Raw genomic sequence first — 20,893 nt, 5'->3', positions numbered from 1 at the left:
AATTTAGAAAACTCAGAAGTTCCTGTTGTGGCTCAGTAGGTTACGAACCTGACTAGTATCCATGAGAATGCAAGTTCAATCCCTGGCCTGGCTCCCAGTGCGTTAAGGATCCAGTGATTCTGCAAGCTGTGGTATAGATCTCAGATGCAGCTCAGCTGGTCCGAACGCTGGAGGTTGCACTCTGATTAGGCCCCCCCGCCTGGGAGCTTCCCTATGCTGCAGGTGAGCCCTTACACACACACACACACACACACACACCACCCCCCCCCCCCCCCCCCCCCCCCCCCCCCCCCCCCCCCCCCCCCCCCCCCCACCCCACACACCGAGTTCCCCTAGTGGCCGAGAGGGAAACAAATCCGACTAGGAACCATGATGCTGAGGGTTCGATCCCTGGCCTTGCTCAGTGGGTTAACGATCCCACGCTGCCATGAGCTGTGGTGTAGGTCGCAGATGAGCTCGGATCCCGCGTTGCTGTGGCTGTGGTGTAGGCTGGCAGCTGTAGCTCGGATTGGACTGCTAGCCTGGGACCCTCCATATGCTGCAGGTGCGGCCCTGAAAAGAAAGAAAGAAAAAAAACAACTCGGTATTAGTAAACAATTAGATACGGAAATGTGATGAGTCTAGGAGCTTGTAAACTCAACAAAATGCAAGCCTGACAGTCGTCAGTTTTATTGAGGGGCTGATGAGGACTACGGATCGCGGGAAGAGGTAGTGCGGCCATCAGTACACATGTGCTTTTGGTGGGGCGATATACCCAGCAAGCATACGCTTGGCAGAGGCTTGCTGCTGGTGACAATAAGGGTGCTGCTAGTCAGGAGGAGCAGATATCTCCATTCGTGATTGTAGTGCTTTTCTAGATAGGAAAAGATGCAAGACATTGAGCTCATAAAATCTCCTGAAAATACATGACTATCTAAAGGCCTGTTCTGCCAGTTTGTCTGAGAGCAGAAAGTGCCTCATTCCTGATCTCTGCCCTGCACTTCCACCGGGGTGTGGCCAAGGTCAGTGGCTGCAGCAGCTACTGACTTCATTCGTGTAGAACCAGATGGTGAAGTGACAGTATTCAGTTGGCAAGCTCTAAGAATTCTAAGAAATAATTGTCTGTTTGAGTGTCTGTGTAAAAATACTTCATTTTCTTTTTAAATGTCTTATGAAACAATTTTACGGAGTTCCCACTGTGGCTCAGTGGGTTATGAACCCAACTAGTATCTATGAGGATGTGGGTTCAATCTCTGGCCTTGGTCAATGGGTTAAGAATCTGACATCATCACGAGCTGTGGTGTAGCTCACAGACATGGCTCAGATCCCACTTTGCTGTGACTGTGGCGTAGGCTGGCAGCTGTAGCTCTGATTCAACCCCTAGCCTGACAACTTCCATATGCCACAGGTGTGACCCTAAAAAAAAAAATTTAGTAGGTGAATGTCCTATATGGCACTCACTCAACGACTATTGAGCACTTAACCAGGCACTGAGCTAGGCACATAAGACATGTGGGTTCCTTCTTTATATTTCCTGGTAGGGGTCACAGAAGAGAAGCAATAGATTTGTTGGGGTCTAAAACTGCGCTTAACTTAGGAAGAATAAACTTTCCCCTTTTCATACTAATAAGCTTGACTGTGTAATCATTCAGCATGTCACGATAAAATTTGAGTATGAATGTGAGTCTTTGAGAACCTGTTTGGTAAGAGAGTTAAGTGTCAAGGGAGAGAGGAAAGATATCCCTTTAACAAGGAAAATCATTTTGGAAATAGTTACCTTCTGTGCCAATAATCATCTCTATTTGATAAACTTACGCAAAAACTTGAGAGTCATAACTCATAAAGTATCAGTCAACAAACTGTCTAAAGCAAAATAAGACAAAGAAAAAGACAGACTGAGGCCATCCTCTTCGCCCATCTCCTCTGTCTCAGCAACTTTCAGCCCTACCGTGGCGTTTTCCTTGACAATTCCCTCTCCCTTGCTCTCCACCCCATTTCAATGTATTATCGAGTCCTGTGAATTCTACCCATAGACTCTGTTTCGTCTGTCACTTCGCTCCACCTTCACTGTTTTGGGGGCAGGCAAAGTGGTCCTCACACCAGTGCCTGTGGAGAAAGCACAGACTTTCAGGGGTGTGAGGGTAGCGATGGATTTAAAGAAAACCACGTATCGATCCAGGGCTTCATAGACACCCTTTGCTCACCATTCTTTCAAAAATCTTCTTTCACCACTTTTCAAGGAAAAAAACAGCCCTCTCCCATCTGGAGTCCCTCTGTGGTTATTTCCAGGTGTTAAAAGCTCAGGGCCACAACAGAACAAATGCAAGGGAGAAAAGGAAAAATCTTTCAGACTGCCCCTCTACTCAGGAAATGATGTCTTCCTTTTACTTTGTATTTATAGCTCGTGGTGCCGTGGAAGAGTTTGTAACCTAAGCCCAACCTAAAACGAAAAAAAAAAAAAAAAAACTACCCTATCTTTTCCCTTGGACTCTAGATTCTAGAATATTATTTGTATATAATTATCAAACCCCTTTTTTGGCACAATTGCTGCATAACTTGCATCACTCTTAAATAAGCCATTGTTTTCCAATCCTAGCTTGCCTAAAAAAAAACACCAGAGAATCTTTAAAAATACAAATTCCTGGTTCCTTACTTTGATTTACAAAATTCATCTCTCTGTGAGTAGAGTTTGTGTGTGTGTGTGTGTGTGTGTGTGTGTGTGTGTGTGTGTGTGTGTTGTATAAATGCCTCAGGTAATCTTGATGCAAAGTTCAGTTTGGAAATTGCCCAACAGTTTGGTATAATTCTTCCATCTCTTGCCCTTAAATAGGAAGGAATTACAGAAGACAGTGTGGAAAGGCAGCAAGTGTGGGAGTGGAGGTTTGTCATATGTAGTCATTGAGACACTAGAATTTCACAGCTGCATAATGAAGATGATTTCATGACAGTGTCAAAAGCTAGTATTGAGGATCACGGGCTGTCTCTTAGATTAGTCCTTCTTTACTGCAGCTTATACTTTAAAGGCTATGGGCACAAGCCACGTTGATATAAAGTGTTATCCTTAAATATCTTTTATGTAAATGTAACCTTTAGGTGAGGAAGAAAGAGAGACAATATAATTAGTGAATCAAATGCAGATAATCAGCGCCTCGTGTAGTATTGGCATATAATTACAAGGCTGGGATTCTCGTAACTTGATGTTTGGGCAAGGAAAGAAGGAAAAACACCTGCAACTCATTTTACAAGGTTAAAATGGGGTTCTCTTGAGTCTATTTTCAACACAATATTAAACAGCAGATACTAAACCAATCCATAAAAATCTTGTGAAACCGTAAAACTAGAAAGCATGTGCAAAAAACAATCTCTTCTCATTTGGTATCTATCTCATGAAATCATTTTAAATATGAGGTTTTAGGAGTTCAGTTGTGGCTCAGCGGTAATGAAGCCAACTAGTATATATGAGGACATGGGTTCGATCCAAGGCCTCACTCTGTGGGTTAAGGATCTGGTGTTGCTCTGAGCTGTGGTGTAGGTCACAGATGTGGCTCGGGTCTGGCGTTACTGTGGCTGTGGCATAGGCTGGAGGCTACAGCTCCAATTCAACCCCTAGCCTCGGAACTCCCATATGGCACAGATGCAGCCCTAAAAAGATGATTAAAAAAAAAAATCCTTCATTGAACTTTAAAGAATATATTAATTTGTTGTTGTTGTTTTGCTTTTTAGGACCGCATGTGTGGCAGATGCAAGTTTCCAGGCTAAGGGTCTAATCAGAGCTACAGCTGCTGGCCTATACCACAGCACAGCAATGCAGGATCTGAATGGCCTCTGCAGCCTACACCACAGCTCACAGCAATGCCAAATCCTTTAACCCACTGAGCAAGGCCAGGGATCGAACCCAAGTCCTCATGGATACTAGTTGGCTTTGTTAACGCTGAGCCACGACAGGAACACCAAAAATTATATTAAAATTTCTAACACCATAAAAGACTCTTGCAATTAATCTGTCAACCTGCCCAATCTCCATCAACCCCCCCACACGCAACAATGTTGAACAAATCACTATGGTGGGGGCAATTTTTTCTAGGAGTCTTACGTCTTCAAGCCCTTAGTTCAGCTTCTCTAAGACACATGACTCCATAAGAGCCATAGCGCCCTTCAGCACGTGGGACATGAGTAATAAACATGAACACGTGAACGAATGCCTACACGCTGCACAGACCCCCACGCTCTGATAGTTCAAACTGCCCTTGTCAACGTAGCCTCACCTTCCATAATACAGCTGTCACATATTTAGCAAACACAGCCTATCCTAGGATTGTCAAAGGCAAACGAAGCTGGACATTAGGTAGTGAAAACAGACTGTATTCAGGGGTTCCCACTGTGACTTAGCGGGTTAGGAACCCTACATACTGTCGGTGAGGATATGGGTTCGATCCCTGGCCCCACTTAGGGGGTTAAGGATGGGGCATTGCCGCGGGCTTCGGCCTCGGTCACAGGTGCAGCTCAGATCTGGCGTTGCTGTGGCTGTGGTATAGGCCAGCAGCTGTAGCTCCTATTTGACCCCTAGCCTGGGAAATTTCATATGCTGCAGGTGCAGCCCTAAAAACGAAAAGAAAAAAAAAGTAACTACCCTCAGTCGGGGAAAGAACAGAGCCCTATTCCAATGTGTGCAGAAGAGACTGGAAGTCTTAATCGGGAGGAGGAGGAGGGAGCAGAGAGGAGAGTGAGGATTCCTTCTCTCCTCCAAAAAAGACGGAAGACAGAGACCCCATCCCTCCCCACGGTTTTACGTTACCTAGGAAAGACCCTCCTGAGTTGTGGAAGATACACGTATAATTCAAAGGGACAGAGAAAGGAGGCACAGTTGTAAGCCCTGGGAGTTCCCTCATGGCTCAGTGGTAATAACCTGACTAGCATCCATGAGATTCGAGTTTGATCCCTGGCCTTGCTCAGTGGGTTAAGGATCTGGCGTTGCCGTGAGCTGTGGTGTAGGTCTCAGATTGGCTCAGATCTAGTGTTGCTGTGGGTGTGGGGTGGACCCGTGGCTATAGCTCATATTCGACCCCTACCCTGGGAGCGTCCATATGCAGTGGATGCGGCCCTAAAAATACAAAAAAAAAAAATTGTAAACCCTTTTTAATAAATGCTCTAAGTAAGGAGGTCAGGGGCCTATTGTCAGGTGTTGACTAGAACAAACAGTAAGTTCTCGAAAAGTATCTGGATCATCCCAGAGACACTGACCTTGGCTGCCAGAAACCATGCTAAAGTTTGGTCTCTGAGTTCAGGGATTTGAATAGGACCATTGTGTGTGGAGGGTTCTCGGCAGGTCTTAGAGGCTTTGAAGCAAATGACAATGATTAAGACCAATTACCTACCTTCAAAGTCTTTACAACTGAGACAAGATAAACAGATCAGAAAATTAATATAGCACATAAAATTACATATGTAGGAGGTACTTTTTTGACCAAGTGCAACAGAAAACACCCATGGATGTTGTCATGGAATATAGAGAAATGTTGTCATTAACAAGGAGGGAATGCTAGGAAATCAGACAATTCCTAAGCAAAGGCTCAAGTACACTGGAAATGAGCCTGAATTCTGGGCTATGCTGCAGCCCTGAAAAGAAAGGGAAAGTAGAGAAGGAAGGAGATTACGTAACCAAACAGGATCCAATTATTTTAGTTAGTTAGTTTATTTTTTAGCTGCAGCTCTGATTTGACCCCTAGCCTGGGAACCTCCATATGCCACAGGTGGGGCCCTTAGAAAAAAAAAAGACAAAAAAAGAATATCTGCAAAACAGCTGCCACCACTGCTCAGAGTGCGATTCTTGGTGGCATTTGGTAGACTGACAACAAAAGAAATTGGTGCTGGATGTACCACTGATGTCACAGAAATAATTATGCTACTGAACATTTGCTGAAATCTATTTTTAACATAAATGTCAATAAAAGACAGAAAAATGAAAGATTTTGTAAACTGTTATGAGAGAAGAAAGACTCAAGTTTAGAGAATAAAAGTAAGCTGGGCAGGTTCTTACTAAAATTACTTTTTTTTTTTTTTTTTTTGGTTTTTAGGGCCCCACCTGTGGCATACGGTTTCCAGGCTAGGGGACAGATCGGAGGTGTAGCCGCCAGCCTACAACACAGCCACAGCCATATGAGATCTGAGCCACATCTGTGAGCTACACCACAGTTCAAGGCAATGCCAGATTCTTAACCCACTGATCGAGGCCAGGGATCGAACCCACAACCTCATGGTTCCTTGTCGGATTCGTTTCCACTGGGCCACAACAGGAACTCCTAAAATCATTCTCTTAAAGGCCAAGGAGGGGCACTCTCCAAATCCTATTGCCTGTTATCAGTCCCCATCTTCCTTGACTCATCTTTAGCCCTCCTCTGTCTTGTCATTCTCTGTCCCTTTCTCTTCTAAACTGTCACATTCTCTTGGTTCTCTATTTTTCTGAGTAGGCTCTTGCCCTTCTCCTACTGCACTGGAACAAGTTGACATAAGCGGTTAAGAAAGTGAGCTTGGAGTCAGACACACTTAGGACTGACTCCTAACCTGATCACTTTGAGGTTGAATTAGCTTCTTTGTCAAGTGCAATATACTGTTATAATGCAGTTATATTGCTATAATGCAATTTTATTGGAGCTTAGGTCGACTGAATTTTCAGATATGTTTCACATGAACCTCTATTAAGAGCAATTCCCCCATTTGTATGTGTCTAGCCAGAATGGGTTGATACATGACCTTGTTGTATTTTCTCTTTCGTGCATTTGTTGAGATCTTTTAGAATTTTGACCACCCTCCCCTGGTGCAGCTGGTCCTCAGGTTGACTGTTTACAAGCTTCCTGCCTCCCACCCCCACCCCAGGCTGTGTTCAACAAAGCCCCTCCCTGCTGCAGGTGCCTTGTGCTGGCAGAATGTCTTCTTGGAAAAAGTTCTTTCCAGGTGACTCACAGCCAGCTCTTCAAACTCCAGAGAACCCGTGTCAAACCCTCCAGGTGAATTTTCTCTAGGTAGTTCTTTTCTCTTTGACTTAAGGTGATCAGAAAGCGCTCCCCCCATTAGCTCCCATGGGCGTGGCAGGGGGTGGCACGCGGTGCCTTGGCAGCTCTCTACCCACCTCTTGAACCACTCTGGCCTTGAACAAATCTAGCCTTTTCTCGTGTACCTACTTGGTGGCTGATGAGCCAAGGGCCACAGCTGGTTTTTCAGTGACTGTGTTTGCACTGTGCACCTGTTGTTCTTGGCTTCCGGTGCTTCCACGAAAGCCTTAAGACCATAGCAGCAGTTGTGTTCAACATCCCCTTACACAAAAGAGTTCCTAGTCAAAATGAACAACTAAAGAGCTCCCCTTGTGGCTCAGTAGTAACGAACCTCTGTATCCATGAGGATGCAGGTGCCGTCTCTGGCCTTGCTCAGTGGGTTAAGGATCTGGTGCTGCTGTGACCTGTGGTGTAGGTTGCAGACGTGGCTTGGATCTGGCATGGCTGTGGCCGTGATGTAGTCTGGCAGCTACAGCTCTGATTGAACCCTTAGCCTGGGAACTTCCATAGGCTGCGACACACACACACACACACACACACACACACACACAAAACCCTCAGAAGGGAGGGAAATAAAGTGATCCATGAGGGAGAAAGAAAGGCACTAATAAGGATTTTGCTCATTGGGCACCTGTTTTGTACCAGACATCATCCTAAGCTCTCTGCACAGGCTCTATCGTTTAATCTTCACATCAACCCTGTGGAGTACATATTATCCCTGCCTACACCCCGCAATCTTCTGCGATTTTACACAGGAGGAGACTGAAGTTAAGATCTTTCTCAAGAACACGAGGCGACTTATCTGATTCTCAAACCCACACATTTAATCCCTGTTCCACACAGACTTCAAAGAAGCTGGAGGAGGATGACACCCCCGTGAGAACCATTAAAAAATCGAGCCCCAACCGGCCATCTCTAAGCCCAGAGAGAAAGAGTTCAGGTTCACACTGCTTTTGAGAATGTGGCTGGGAACCCCACTGACTCACGCTGCTGATTCGGTAAAGAGAGATTTGCCATTTTAGGAAATTATCATCTTAGAACTAAATTCTCCTGCCCACAGTTCCAGGTCATTCCCGGTCATGCCATTAGCCTTTGCCAATTTTTTAACCCTCCACTCCACCCAAACAATTGTTTTCTTGGTCCAAGAATGCCAAACACACTTTTTTCTCCCTTCAGAGCTTTTAGTATAAAAAGCTTTTAGCTTTTTACTTCCAATCCAAAAAAATTCATCCCATTCTTCTTTAGCAATCTATATTTGTCATTTAATTTCAAGAGCCAACTCAGAACTCAAATCATGAATTGGCTTGGCCATTTCATCCTCAGCATTCATTTGTGCTTTTCCAATTTTTCTTCAGGAAGAATTCAGACTGGTAGACTTGCAATTGGCTTTTATTACCACTAGATGGGGATCTAATGATGGTAAGATGAAGTGCTGACTTCCATTCCTAAGAGAAACCAGAACGCTGATAGATTAGAGGCTAAAGCTATATAAGTTGGCCAGTCTGTATTTTATACATAACATGTATATTTAACTAAATAAGGAAATGAGTGAAATACAACTTTGCAAGAGGCTGCGGTGACCATGTTAGGTTTGTATTTTCTTGTGTGTAGAATCATTGCATGTTAGAGAAATCATGTATACCATGATTTTCCTCAAGAAGAAATTGAAAACCCAAGAATGTAAAGCGCTTTATCAGAGGATAAAAGCTAAAATATGCGTGTCATCCTGAAATTTCTTTATTCCATTGTATGATACCTCTGATGTATTTTTCTTTTGACTCTAGGAAACAGAACATTTACTAATCTGAATTTTCTAACTCAATGCCATCTCCCACATCACTACAAATTACACAGGAAAAACACTATCACCAGCCATGGAGATCACTTTTGAGCACCTCATATGTGGTAAACATTTTAGGTGATGCTTTATATACCTGAACTCATTTGCCTTCAGTGTCCTGCGCTGGACCTTTTTCCAGCTACAGCCAGAGATCAGCCAGAGCATCACTGGACAGATAGAGCCTTGTAAACCTTGTGGACTTAATTGTTTGTCATGGAAATAGCATCAGATGAATCAGGTAAGGGGCTTTTCTATCAAATGTTTATTCAGTACCAGCTATGCCCCTGGCTGGAAATAGCATGAGATGAATCAGGTAAGGGGCTTTTCTATCAAATGTTTATTCAGTACCAGCTATGCCCCTGGCTGATGCCTGCCCTCTGAGCAACCCATCCAGCAGAGGAGAAAAATGGGGTTTGGTGGCAGTGAGCTGAGGGGACTCTGTGGGAGGAGCTAGGGCTGGAAGCTGGGGCTCTGACCCTGTCTGCAGCTCAGAGGATGCCCATTGCAATTTCTGCCCTCATCAGTTCCTGCCACTCCTTGCGGAACCTGATGGGATCCCAGAGATCACCTCTGTTTATTGCTTAATTTTAAATTAAACACTGTGTGGTGGCCTCACAAGTGTCTTGACCTGCCCTTTCTCCGAGACATGCTAAGCAGAGGTCCACACCACCAGCAGAGGGCTCTGAACTCTAGCTGGCTCTTTTCAAGGGACCCTGTAGGTGTAACACATAAGAAAATCTTTGAAGCTGAACCTTGTGAGGATAACTCACTTTGGGACATTTCAATTAAGCATGCTTTACAGAATTAGGAATCTAGAATGGGATGAGGGTGGTGACTGAAAAAAAAATGTACAATACGAAAGTTGAGAATTATATTTTGTGTGGCAGACAGAACTGAAGCTTAAGTGTGGGACACAGCCTCTCAGATGGCTCTGAGGGACTGCTCTGCAGAGGTATAGGGAGCCAGGCTATTAGGAGTTCTGGCATCCAAGACCAGGTAATCAGAACTTCAAAAGTTTACTGTTAGTGAAAGAAAACTGGACATCTCAAGTGAAGGAGTTTAGCGCTTTTCTTTGTATAGGAAGGTGCAGACGTGTGGGCTCCCTGCAATCATTCCTTTGGCAGGCACCTCAGGTGTTTGGGGCTAGTATCCTGTTCTTGCCCATCCTGAGTCCCCTCAGGATGCACCATTGGGGAGGTGGCCACAGTGGCTGTGGCTGTCTGCCTCCTGAGTCCCCTCAGGGCTCACCCTGCCTGTAACATCCTTTGTCTACTTGGTATGGCAGGGGACATATTTTCACTCACAAGGGAAATCTGACTTCACCTTCATTTGAGATCAGACTTGTGAGACACCTCAGGTGGCCTGTCTTCTGGGGCACGGTCTCCTCCCCCTTGGTTAATGACAGCTGTCATTGACTGGCATCTGTTGGTACTAAGCACTCTGTAGCTGTCATCTCTTCCAATCTCAGCTTCTGCCATGGCCCTCCTGAGAGAGCCAGTTCTCTCAGAGCCACAGGAACATCTCGTGATGACCCCCGTCCAAGCCAGGGCTGGATGGGCAGCGCTTACAGCCTTGCTCCTATAACTACAGCAGGCTCAGAGCACCAGCTTTGCGACCGTCAGCAGAGATGGGACCGTCAGCTGTGTGGTCAAAGGGTGGGAGCTCTGAGAGGAAACCCACGTGTCTCCTCAGCTGCCCCACCAGCCACTTCAGGCAGAGCCCCTTGTCAGCATCACCTGAGTGACCGCTAGCTGTGGTGCGGGGACCTGAGAGCCTCCAAAGCTGGCCTGAGACGGCACAAGACTGGTCCCTTCGACCACCTCCTCAGAGCTCACTCCTCCAGACCCTATGCTGGGCACTCGGAGTGCAGAGATGAGACAGGCCCGGTCCCCATTCTGGATCTGAAACTGAGGCGGAAAGGAGTAACAAACCAACACATTGCACATGGATTTGGGCGGATATTTGTTCACTGGACTGAAAGCCATAACACTGGGACCGTTTTGCTCCACACGGAGTTTACTCTCTGCCTGACCCACTTTCCACACGTGGATGCCTCTCCGTAATATTCCCTAAAAAGGTGAATATTGAACTGAGGTAAGGAGGTCGCCCTCGATGCTAATGTTCGGGTTTATAACCCAGAAAATTTGCCCTGTTTCCCCTTTATGGGTCTCGAGAGCACTTAAGGGCAGCATAGAAGTGAAGCCAGAGATAGATGGGTCCAGGCTGAGCAACTGTAACCTGTTCCCTGCAGACAGATAACGTCAAGGTCAAAGCTGCATCCGGCTTGGATAAAAGATAGACACCATCCATTTCTCTTTCTTGAGGTCAAGGAGACCTTGGCAACTCCACACTCGCAGAAAGCTTCCTCAGGGGTCAGAGAAGGGACAGGCACCAGACATAGTACATCCTGTCAACTTCCCAGACCCTGGCGCTAGAATCCATCCTGTGGCCAAAAGATGCTCACACAGGGGAGGGTCCTGAGTCAGGCCAAGGCCAGACGGAGCAAGATGATTGGCCGGAGGAAGCCTAGAAGGCCCACCCCCATACAAGGGATCTCACCACCTCCTAAGCACCTGTCACGCTCTGCCTCTTTGCTCTTCCCTCTGTCTGTCCCTCCCTCTCCACCCCTGCCCACCCGGCCTTCTCCACACCTATCGTCCCTCTCTTTTTTCTTAATAAACACTTACTGGCCTCACCACCTTCAGTTCTAGTTCTTCTCCAAAGAGACAAGATCAAGTGGTTCAGGTTCAGCATTCTCACCCCACGGCCACGCGAAAACAGAAGGGGCACCTATGTGGGTGACTCTCTGATGATGCTAAGGCTCAGGACTCCTTCACCTTCATAGCAACGGGACCTCTGTGCTTAGAGGGATGTCACCTCCCCACCCCACCCCACCCCATCCCCAGAAAGCCCACGACCTACTGGCCTGGCTCCTTTTTCTGGTTCACCGAAGTGACCCGAATGCAGTAGAGATACTCCATGTGCAAGTGTGAGCTTTCAAGACACTAAATAGTGGCCCCACCACCCGCGCCCCCTCCCCACACCCTCAGCTGTGTGGGGGCAGAATAACACAGACAGCCTTCTGCCGTCACACGTGGCCTTTGTAAAGGCAACGACTGGGCAAGCTCTGGAGACCAGCGCTTCGAAGGAGAACCCGTTCCATCTCACACCAGACTGTCAGTGTGAAAATGGTGTCCCCACTTTGGAAAGTGACCTTGTCAACAAGGGAATCCTTTGGGGTTATGATCCCCTGATCCACTCGCTCTCTTTAGGGCTGTTTCTGCCCGAGACCCCGTTGGTGAGACAGTTAAGCCGATTCTGACAAAAGCCCACCTGTGTCAAGTTCTCACCTAAGGTCCAAGTCTCTGGATGTGATCCTTTTTCATAATGAGCCTGATTAGGGAGCAAAGTGCCCCTCCCTCTGAAACGCTCTGCAGAACTAGGCCCAGGCGTGTGGGCTATGTCATCACAATGTGACAGCCGTGTGGCACCCACAGGGAATTCCACTCTCGTGTAGAATTAATTACCCATCTAACTAGTAGTGAGGCATGGTTTAAGGTCTTCTAGAATGCTGAATTGAGATGTAAAGGAAGAACCAACTCATACATCCAAAATTTTAGCCACATGAAGCATGAATGAGCCTGAGCGAACACTTGTTCAGCTCCTGGGCCTCCAGGCCCTCAGCTGTCCCCTCCACCCAAAGGGGAGGCCCTTTGGCATCAGCCCAGGTGAGCAATCAGGGATAAATCCAGATTCCAAGGCATGGGGAGAGACTCCAAGGAATACTATGTAGAGGAGATATAATAGTGGCTCCTGTCTTTACAAAATTTGGAGTCTATGTGGGGAGCTACGTTAAAAAAAAAAACTGCTATGTAAAAACAGAAATTGAGTTATCTATATAACTAATAATCGGGTCATGATTAATTGGCAACTGAATGCTATAAATAAAAGTCCTAAAACTTTTACAAAATAGAACCGGTGTAAATCAGACACGCCTGCAGTGGCCTCACAGATGAAGTGAGGCTGCAGACAGCCTTCAAAGGTGGGCGGTTGGGAACTGAGCAGTTGTACTTTCTTTTTTTTTTTTTTTTTTTTAATTTTTGGCCATGGCTGCAGCAGGCAGTCTTCCGGGTCAGGGATCGAACTCAAGCTACAGCAGTGACAATGCTGGATCCTACCCACTCTGCCACCAAGGAACTCCTGTATTCCTTCTTTCATCCTATGTATTTAGCCAGAACAGCTGATTTTGTAACATCTAAATTCTGATTGTCCTGGGGAGGCTGGAGCTGCTTGTATTATGACCATGGCCAATTTCACAGGATAATAGTCAGGCTCCGTTTGATTCATTTTTTTTTTTTTGGTCTTTTTATGGCTGCACCTACAGCACGTGGAAGTTCCCAGGCTAGGGGTCGAACTGGAACAGCAGCTGCTGGCTTGCAGCACAGCCACAGCAATGCTAGATCTGAGCCCCATCTGCTTATGGCAATGCTAGATCCTTAACCCACTGAGCAAGGTCAGGGATTGAACCCACGTCCTCATGGATACTAGTAGGGTTCTTAACCCACGAGGCACAGCAGGTACTCCACCATCTGATAATTATTTACTTATGGAATTCATTAGTCCTGGCATCAATTTCAGGAGGGTGTCTTGACCTGAAGCATCACCCGAGGCTGAGGCTAGTTGAGCCTCCACATTGCTAGGTCTCCTGAGGTCTCACACTGGGCTCTGATCACTCAGACCCTTACTGCAGCATCTCAGCCAGGGATCCCCTGCGAATAGCACCCAGAACTATTCTAGTCTCTTCCTCATCAGTTCTGTGCAGCAGACTCTGGGTTGGCCCGGGGGTTACAAGATGATTAAAACCATATCTGTAGACTGAAAGGGTACCCAGTGCTCACATAAAACTTCAGCTTCACATCATAAAGTACCATAGCAGCAAAGAAGTGGAGTTATGGGAGCATGACAGGGATTCAGGAAGGCTTCCTGGAAGAGGTGGTGCAGGAAATGAGCACTGAGAAAGGAGTGAGACCAAGGAAGAGAGCCCATGGGATGGGCCTCACAGGACCAGAGAATATCATGAACAGAGCCAGGGAGGAGAGAAACGTAATGGCACTGCAGTGGCATGCTGGGGCTGGCTCTGTCTAGAGCTGCTTGGAGGCATTTGAGAATTTCCAGTTGTTAAACCTTTGGTAGCTTGAAATTGGCCATAGTGGGAATATTTATACCATGGAAATTGGCAAATGCTACAAATAAGGACTTTTTTGTTTATTAGAAAGCATTTTACCAGCACACCATTGGACCTTAATATGAAGAAGTAAAAAGAACTTGTTAGTTTTAGAAGTAATAGGACTATTGGTTTAAAAAGATTTTATTGGCATTCCAGTAAAACGTTGTGGCTCAGCGGTTATGAACCCAAATAGTATCCATGAGGATGTGGGTTCGATCCCTGGCCTCGCTCAGTGGATTAAGGATCCAGCATTCCCATGAGCTGTGGTGTAGGTCTCAGCCTTGGCTTGGATCCCACATTGCTGTGGCTGTGGTGTAGGCAGGCAGCTGATGCTCCAACTGACCCCTAGCCTGGGAACCCCCATATGCTGCAGGTGCGGCCCTGAAAAGACATAATAAATATAAATTTTTAATTGAAGTATTATTGATTTATAAGCGTACAGAGAAGAGGTTGTTATACAAATATATATGTATATATTCTTTTTCAGGTTTTTTTCTGCTATCGGTTCTTATAAGATATTGAGTATAGTTCCCCATGCTATACAGTGGGTCCTTATTGTTTATCTACCTTATATATAGTCGTGTGTATCTGTTCATCCAAAATTCTCAGTTTGCCCCTCCTCCCTTTCCCCTTTGGTGACCACAAGATTGTTTTCTACGTCAGGGAGTCTGTTTCTCTTTTGTAAATAAGTTCATTTGCAGCATTTTTCAAATTCCACATATAGGTGAGATCACATGCTATTTGTCTTTCGCTGACTTCACTGAGTGTGATAATCTCTAGGTCCATCCATGTTGCTTCCAGTGGCATTATTTCATTCTTTTTTATGGCTGAGTAATAGTCCATTATATATCCTGGTCAAAATGAACATAATGTAGCAGAAATTTAAGGATAAGCTTATCCTTAGCATAAACTTAAGGATACTGGGCTACCTTGTAGATTGCAAGGAGGCTGCAGACCTTTAGAAATGGGCATATGGATATAACCAAGAATTGAATGCTGTCAGCACCTCTGGGCTTCAGCTCTGCTTTCTCCTGATATCGCTCTGTCCCTCTCATGTTTCTCTCTCTCCCTCCTACTCTCTCATTTTCCTAATGGTACCTCTATGACTCTCTTCCAGGTGTCAGAAAACACCACTGACATGGTGCTTAAAATTTAAATACGACCCCTTGAACTCCTGAAAAAGCTCTACCTCTCCTTCTCTGCTCCAGTTCCAAAATGCCCTAGAGAAGAATTGTCATTTACTCACTTCGGCCGGGTGTTCACTTCTGGACCACAGCAGGGGAAGGATGGCTCAGAGAAGGAACTGAAACGGTCCCATCTCAGGAGCAGTGCCCTTCCCAGAATCAAGCAACTGTGGCCAGCGGTTGAAGGCGGGAACACCAAGCTTGTAAAGCAGTCATGTGGGGTGGCGGGGGGTTAGCAATTCCCAGAAGAAAGGATACACTGGGCAGAAAAGCAAGAGGTTTCAAGCTAGAGAAGGAGTAGCTACAGGTAAGCCTGCAAGGTAGGTAGACTTCAGTGAGATAAGCTTAGGCTTCTCCAGTGGATGACTCAGGGGACAGGGCTGGGGCACCCGGAGAAAGGGTGTGGTGATCAGACTTCTGTTTTGAAGAGATCACCATTGCTCTGCTGTGAAGGGGGAGTATGCGAAAAGCAGACCATGGCAGAGAGAGCAATTAGAAGATGACTGCTCTTGCCCAGGCAAGAATTTACTTAATCTATGTCATCTCATCTTGCGGATGTAACGTTGTGTTTCATCTTTTTCTTTGTACTGGCTTCCTCACACTAAGCCTCTGCTTTTCCTTCCCCTTGTTAGTTTGCAAATGCTCACTCTGCTAGTGGTTATCCTCCTTCACTGATGGTTATCTTCCTTCACCCAAAGGTCAGAAGCAAACTCATTTTTCCCCTCTGATTTATAGCGAACAAGAAGCGAGCTACTTCTACGCAGTAAGGGCTTGTAATCCCCTGTTGTTGCCTCCCTTGATAAGATGAGACCTTTAGAAAGTCATTACTGCTCAACTTTTCCCCTTGACCTTCAGAAGGCTCTCTTCCAAAGGCTTCTTATTATGTCTTAGTAGAGCTTATTGTACCCCATTTTAATACAGAAGAAGCATAGTGTCAGGTTTAAGAATATCGAATAGGAGGAAGAAGAATGAATTGGAATAGACAAGACTGGAAAAGCACCAGAGTCCAGGGAATCACCATGAGGCCTGGAACTCAAGATGAGCTGGAAGGAAAAAAGAGATTACACTTGAGCAAATAGGAGGCTCCAGAACAGAGCAGTATGAGAAGGGAAAGGAGAGGCGAGACCAAAATGCATTTCCTTTTGCTCATTAGGCTCTTTTTCTTTGTTGAACTGTGTTTGTACTAAAACCAGTCCATCTGGGGTCCCAGATATATAGAGGTGATTATTTGCTAAATCTCTTTGTGAAAGTTATTTTGAAAATCTATTGAAACATTTTTGGATTTTTAAAATTGAAATAGAGATACAGGAAAAGACTACTAAGTGAACAGCTTGATGAATTTTCACAGACTGAACAGAACATATCTGTGTAGCCAGAACGCAAATCCAAAAGTAAGATATTACTGGTGTTCCGTTGTGGCTTGGCAGGTTTTGAACCCGACTGGTATCCATGAGGAGGCAGATGTGATCCCTGGCCTTGTTCAGTGGGTTAAGGATCTGGGGTTGCTGCGAGCTGTGGAATAGGTCACAGATATGGCTCAGATCCAGTGCTTCTGTGGCTGTGGTGCAGGCCGGCAGCTGCAGCCCCAGGTCTACCTCTAGCCTGGGAACCTCCATGTGCGGCAGGTGCAGCCCCCCAAAAACCCCACAAAAGAAAAATATTACATACACCTAGGAAGGCCCTCTTGTGCTCCCTTTTGGCCACTACTAACAAAAAAGATAAGCTTTTGCTTCTAAAAAAATTGGGTTTTGCATGTTTTTGTGCTCGTGTTTATAAAGAGGCTCACATGGGGTACATTCTCTCTTGGGGGAACTCCTTTGGTTCAACATTATACATGTGATATTCATCCATGTGGTAGCAAGAAGTGGTAGATCATTCATTCTTAGTGATACGTACAATTCCATTAGGCACATATACTGCAATTGATCTATTCTCCTGTGTAAGGGCATTTGGATAGTTCCCAGTTTAGGGTTACTATGAATAGTGCTGCTAAGACCTACCCACTTAATATGTAAACTAGTACTGAGTTTCTTAGTCCCTAAACTGTTCATTTATTTGACATCAAGGAGTAGATCCAAGTGGTTTTTTTGGAGGGGGGGGGGTGTTATTGTTTTTGTTTTAGGCTGTGCCCGAGGGATGCAGAAGTTCCCAAGCCAGGGAGTGAAGCCAAACCACAGCAGTGACAACGGATCCTTAACCTGCTGAGCCACCAGGGAACTCTTAAAGTTTTTAACCAGGCATGCATTTAACCTACCTCATCTTAGAGGACTGTGAAGGACTATGCCACATGAGATGGGTGGGGGAGGGGGTCCAGAGAAAGGGAGACAATAAAAAATAATAATAATATCGTGAAAGAAATAATATGTTGCCTCTGGTCAAATGGAACTCATTTGCAAGGCAAGATCCCAAAACCATACAGCACCTTAATCTTCTTGGGATACTCTGCCTCCTTAAATTCACCCTCTTCTCTTAGACTCTGCTTTGCACAGTAATAATAAAATAATGCAAAGTTTCATTTAATCCAACATTAAGGTGCCACGGTCACACTTCCCTCAGCATCTGCCTATATTTCCATTTTTTTGTTGGACAACAAACCCCAAATTTAATTATTCAGTTTGTTGAGAGAGACATTGTTGTGTGTTATATTGCTTCCCCCAACCCCTTTTTTCTTTATATCTCCATATGCCTTTGCCTTTGAGACTGGAATGGAGCCTGTTCATTATGCAGGAAACAAAATAAAAAATGATCTCTAAATAAAGCAATGCACAGTGGGTCCTCCGAGTGCATTAGAAACACACGCACACAGAGTTTTCCACTGTAAGAATTTCCTACCTTATTAGAGTTGACATTTAGCCCAGCCCCACATCTGATTTGCGGAAAATGACTCTTCTAAAATAAATTGGCAGAGGACTGATGACCTTGCCATCTGCATGAGTTATTTTAACTTTGGAGTTTAACGAAAGACGTGGTTGCAGTCCCATCTCTTGGCTTTACCAAGAGCCAGATTTCCTGTTCAATGCTTGAAATGAAAGAAGCAGAGGGGAAGGAAGTGGGGAATGGATGGGAGTAGGCCTTACCTCTGCCACTGCCTCAATTATGACAATAGCATCATGTAGATGTCGCAGGTGCAGTTAGGAAACAGGTGGAAACGCTTCTAATGTGCCGTAAACACAGTCAGCCTGGCAATAGACTCTCTCTGAATATGATGGTTAGGACGAGAATTTTCAAGGAAAGTTCTACTGACAAACGTAACCAATTTTTCTATGTCACTGACCGGTGCTTCATTTGGAAAGGGAAGTGTTTGATTTGAAAACCTTTGCATTTTAAAGTAGCTTTCAGAAGTTCCCCTTGCAGCTCAGCAGATTAAGAACCCAACTGTATCCATGAGGATGCAGGTTCAATCCCTGGCCCCGCTCAGTACGTTCAGGATCCAGTATTGCTGTCAGCTGTGGTGTGGATCTCAGACACAGCTCAGACCTGGTGTTGCTGTGGCTGTGGTGTAGGCCGGCAGCTACAGCTCCAATTCGACCCCTGGCCTGGGAACTTCCATATGTCACAGGTGCAGCCCTAAAAAGAAGAAAAAAAGTGGCTTTCAGTCCAGAAAAGAATTTTAGATCAGGAGCCCAAAGAGCTAGGGCCCAGTCCTCCCTCTATTACATATTAGCTGTTTGACCATGGACAAGCCACAGCCTTTCTGGGCCTCTGTTTCTTTGCCAGTGATGTTCAAATAAAGAAAATGATCAGCGTGCAAGTCCTCTCTGTAAATGATTCAGCCCTGCTCCCTGCCAATGAGACAAGATGGTGACAAGATATTTCCTTTGGGAAAATGTGTCTTAACAGCAATAGTGTACCAGCTAAAAATATAAATGTTTGGGTTCCGTCCTTCTGTTAATTTTTCTCTTCTGCCTGCGGAGTCTGGGCCGTATGGAAGGCCACATACACATCTAGGTGAGCTGTCTGGACACCATGGGCAAGGGGGCTGCAGTTTCATTGCTCCTCCGCTAGAGTTTGTGCGTATGGAGGTGCCGGCTGGGAGTGGGGTACAGGAGGAGGAAAGGGGGTCCCTGGACCTTCAGATGATCAATAAGCATTTTTTGATGGCAAAGACACACTGGAAAGAGAAAAGCAAACGAAATTAATCTCTTTTCTCATGAAGGCTGATGAGCCTCTGGGGAACACCCTCCAAGTGGCTTCCTGCAACAGTATTTGAGGACTCCAGGAAGTCTTCCCTGCTGGAAAAGATCCTGTAATCACCAGGTACCAAAGTCCCACCCTGGACCATTTTGGTCACATGGAACCCAGCTGGGAAGAGCTCCACCCCCCTTTTTTCTTTTTAAGGCCGCACCTGAGGCTATGGAGGTTCCCAGGTTAGGGGTTAAATTGGAGCTGTAGCTGCCAGCCTACGCCACAGTCATAGCAATGAGGATCTGAGCTGTGTCTGTAACTTGCACCCCAGCTCACAGCAACACTGGATCCTTTAGAACAGATAGAACAGATAGAACCTGAGTCCTCAGACACTAGGTTGGGTTCTTAACCTGCTGAGCCACCACAGGAACTCCAGGATGGGCACCTTAACGTTTACATGTGGCAGGTACACAGGTATCAAATCATTTTTCCAGCATCATGGATGACCTTGGCCAGCATCATGGGTTGGAGGAAGGGGATAGGGGTGGGAGAAATAGGACAGGAAGGTATCAGCTTTGCAGAGAGCACTGGGCTCAGGGGTAAAAGAAATGGACTCTTCAAGGGAGTCAGTCTAGTCATCACCCAAAGCAAAAGCAGATAATAATGCAAAGTAGGAAATGCAAAGATGTGGAAACCTGTAAATCGTGAGTCTAATATTCTCATTTCATGGGTGAAAAAACCGAGACCCAGAGGGCATGTAAGTGACTCATCCAGAGTCACACCAAGGACTAGGCCTCATACCTCAGAGACTACTGCTCCTTTCACCAACCCCTTCCCCTGCCTTCTTGCTTCTTTCCTCTCTCCAGGAGTGCTGCTGCTCATTTAGCTCCTCAAATATGCCAAGACTGGCCAAGTGTTACATGGATATTCTGTTTTTATCCAAATGAATTTCATGGGTTATATATTAGTACATGTGATTTTACAAAGGAAGAAACTGATTGGAGAAATTAAATCCATTCCTTCTTCCACAGGTATAGCTGTGTGGCCAGACACAGAATGCTAGACTACACTTCCCAGCATCCCTTGCAGCTAGGCATGGCCGTCTAAGTTTTCTCCCTGGAAACAAAGGTCATGATGGCCACTTTCTGGGCACATCTTTAAGAGGATGAGGGTGCTTCCTTGATTCTCAGGGTTATCTTCTACTGACTAGATGCAGAGGATATGAAGATCCTTGGGGAGAGCTGAGTCCCAAGAGAGAAAGAACCGATTCCCTGAGTCACTACATGGAAGAGAGCCTCCAGCCCACCAGCACACCTGCCCTAAATGATTAACTGAGCAAGAAAGGAAATGTCTATAGTGTTTGAGTCAATATATAATTGGATCCATTTATACAGTGATTGGCTATCCACCCTAGCAGAATGGGGTATAACCTAAAATGGTTAAGTAACATATATAAGACCACACAGCCATGCAGTGGTTTGGTCATGAT

This window comes from Sus scrofa, chromosome 10 (assembly GCF_000003025.6).
Source record: "Sus scrofa isolate TJ Tabasco breed Duroc chromosome 10, Sscrofa11.1, whole genome shotgun sequence".
Taxonomy (NCBI): Eukaryota; Metazoa; Chordata; class Mammalia; order Artiodactyla; family Suidae; genus Sus; species Sus scrofa.
The sequence above is the reverse complement of the archived record's forward strand: the minus strand, read 5'-3'. Positions refer to the sequence as shown.